Below are 3,745 nucleotides of genomic sequence, written 5' to 3' on the forward strand. Positions count from 1 at the left end.
TTCGATGGTTGATTTGAAAGCTTTCAAAACCATATGTAAGATAAAAGTGAAAATAATTCAACTGTGAAAATAATACTGTTCACCTTTTCAAGAATGTGTTCGAGGGAAAAAATAAGATTTTTATGTCATAATTTGTTTAATGTCCACTAGAGAACATTATATTAACCTAAAATATAAGAAGTGTGTATTCTTTCCCTAAATAAAAGCTACGAAATTACCTAATATGATTTACATATATATGGCAATTAATGATTGTGAACAATAAAGATTTGATAACAATTTTTGCATCCTTCTTCATTTTGTTTAATTTTATATTATTAAAAAAAATAATCAATCACATTAACCATATAAGAAAAAAATAATTTTTTTCTTATATGTTATATTTTGAATTTTTTTTTAAATGGCATAATGATGTATTAATTATAGTTTTTTCCATCATTTTTAATAAAAACTGATCTGATCCATCGGAAAAAAATTATATAATAACAACAAAAAATATTGTATATATATAAATAAAATTATCAAATATATAAAAAAAATTATCGATGATATATATAAATAAATTCACGCTGCGCAAGGCGCAGATCTTATCCTAGTTAAAATTATTATAGTCGGAGATAATAACACGAAATGAAAAGCTTTGTCACAGATACAACAATACAGTGTCTTAAATTCTTGAAGATATAAATCATTGAGATGCGCTCCCCAATGTGGAATGGACCACCCTTTTTTTAACAACGGAATGGACCATCCAAATTCGAGATACTTATTAGTGGTTACCATTAGGACTCGAACTTATTATACGAGATCAGGATTCGATACGAGATCCGCTTCAGATCTGCTCCAAAAATAGGATATTCGGAGTGTCCGGATCCGAATCCGGATAGATAAAAATCTTGGATCCGTGCAAACCGAATGCGGATCCGGATATCATAATTTTTAGATCCGGATATCCGGATCCGGATCCGTATTTTTAAAATACATTAAATTTTAAAATTTTATTAATATTTATATTTTATATATTAATATTTATACATGAATTAATCTTATAATATTATATTTTAGTTTTTACAATATTATAAACATATATAAATATATTTATATATGTTTATAATATTGTAAAAACTAAAATATAATATTATAAGATTAATTCATGTATAAATATTAATATATAAAATATAAATATTAATAAAATTTTAAAATTTAATGTATTTTAAAAATACGGATCCGGATCCGGATATTAAATCCACGGATCCGACGGATCCGGATCCGGATATCCGCGGATAATAGAATATCGAGACGGATAACCGAAATCCAGATATCCGGAAACCAAGAATCCGGATCCGGATATTAAATCCACGGATCCGACGGATCCGGATCCGGATACCCTAAATTTCCGGGATATCCGGATCCGTCCCAGGGCTAGTTACCATTCATTTTCAGATAAACGATTATAATTATAAAATAAACATTAATGAGACTTCAGAACATAAAATTAAATATTTTTATTTCTTTTTAATAGTACAATAAAAATAACATTTTTACTAAATTATGTGTTTTAATAGTGTTATACTAAATTTCGTAGACGTATAATACTATGTATTACACCAAATATGAAAAATAGATTTTATTATCTTCATCCACTAATATAGTTGAATTAGTATTATTAATTAATTTTAATTTATAATTAGAAATAAATAAATATATATATATATATATTTTTCACAAAATAAAATTAAAACATCATAATATTTTAAATTACATCATATTGTAATAAAATAAAATATCCTAAATAATTTGATATGTTATTTTAATAATATACAATTTATTTGTAAAACATATAGTTTGTTTTTAATATTTTTTATAAAATATCAAATTACAAAATTTTAACAAACAAACTTAAAAGTAAAATGTGTTAAAATAATTATTTTTAATTACAAATATAATACTTTTTGGTGTCATGGTTAGAGGTGAAAAATAAAGTATGACAGAAGAACACTAAATTTGGTGTTATTTCAACACCAAATTTGGTATAATGGTTGGAGTTGTCCTAAATGTACTCTAAATACAAAAATTTATTAAATGTTGAACAATAGTTAGGTTCTCCCCTACGCTGAATGGTTAAATTCACCACACTATTCATAACCAACCAAAATGCCATATATGAATAGTTTAAAAAGGTAATAAAAATTAAAAATTAAATAGCTGAAAAAAAAAACAATACCGACATTAATTAGCGCCATCTGCAAAATTCTAAATTCTAAAAACCTAAACTCTAAAACAATAAACCCTAAATCCAAAACACTAAACCATAAATCCTAATCCTAGAATCTAAACCCTAAATCTTAAACCCTAAACCCAAACTCTACACAATAAACTCTAAATTCTAAAATCTAAACCTTAAAGCGTAAACCCAAAACTCTAAACCCTAAATCCTAAATCCTAAAATCTAAACCCTAAATCCTAAACCCTAAACCCAAAACTTTAAATCTTAAACCCAAACCTTAAATCATAAACCCTAAACCCAAACCTCTAAACCGTAAACCTTAATCTTATTAACTAGCAGATGGGTTTACGGTTCAGAGGTTTGGGTTTAGGGTTTAGGATTTAGAGTTTAGGGTTTAGGATTTGAAGTTTTGGGTTTAGAGTTTAGGGTTTAGGATTTGAAGTTTTGGGTTTAGAGTTTAGGGTTTAGGATTTGAAGTTTTGGGTTTAGAGTTTAGGGTTTAGGATTTGAAGTTTTGGGTTTAGAGTTTAGGGTTTAGGATTTGAAGTTTTGGGTTTAGAGTTTAGGGTTTAGGATTTGAAGTTTTGGGTTTAGAGTTTAGGGTTTAGGATTTGAAGTTTTGGGTTTAGAGTTTAGGGTTTAGGATTTGAAGTTTTGGGTTTAGAGTTTAGGGTTTAGGATTTGAAGTTTTGGGTTTAGAGTTTAGGGTTTAGGATTTGAAGTTTTGGGTTTAGAGTTTAGGGTTTAGGATTTGAAGTTTTGGGTTTAGAGTTTAGGGTTTAGGATTTGAAGTTTTGGGTTTAGAGTTTAGGGTTTAGGATTTGAAGTTTTGGGTTTAGAGTTTAGGATTTGAGTTTAGGGTTTAGGATTTAGGATTTAGGGTTTAGATTTTAGGGTTTATGGTTTAGAGTTTAGGGTTTAGGGTTTAGATTTTAGGATTTAAAGTTTATTGTTTAGAGTTTGGGTTTAAGGTTTAAGATTTAGGGTTTAGATTTTAGGATTGAGATTTATGGTTTAGTGTTTCAGATTTAGGATTTATGGTTTTAGAGTTTAGGTATTTAGGTGGCGTTAATTAATGTCGGTGTTGTTTTTTTTTAGCTATATTTTTATTATTTTTATTGTCTTTTTTAACTGCTCCTAGATGACATTTTGATTGGTTATGAAGAGTGTGGTGAATTTAACCATTCACCGCATGGGTAAGTATTGTTCTTAAATGTTATTCTATTTGTTTGCATACATATTTCACATGTTTTGTAATCCTTTCACACATACTTTATAAAAGTTGAATTTGAAACTAGACATGATAAGAATATTAGTATGAACCTCTAGGCTAGGAATTTTGTGGTTGATGTTTTCCGCATTAAAAAAAAAAAAACTTTACAGAAAATAAACTTGTATAGTCATTGTAAACAAGTTATATATAAACGTGATGCTCGGATGTAAAGTACTATTTAAAATAAAAGTTCTAATTTTTTTTTGTAAACTTTTTTTTTTATTAATTTTTTTTTTTTTTTTTTT

This window comes from Brassica oleracea, chromosome C2, assembly GCF_000695525.1.
Source record: "Brassica oleracea var. oleracea cultivar TO1000 chromosome C2, BOL, whole genome shotgun sequence".
NCBI lineage: Eukaryota > Viridiplantae > Streptophyta > Magnoliopsida > Brassicales > Brassicaceae > Brassica > Brassica oleracea.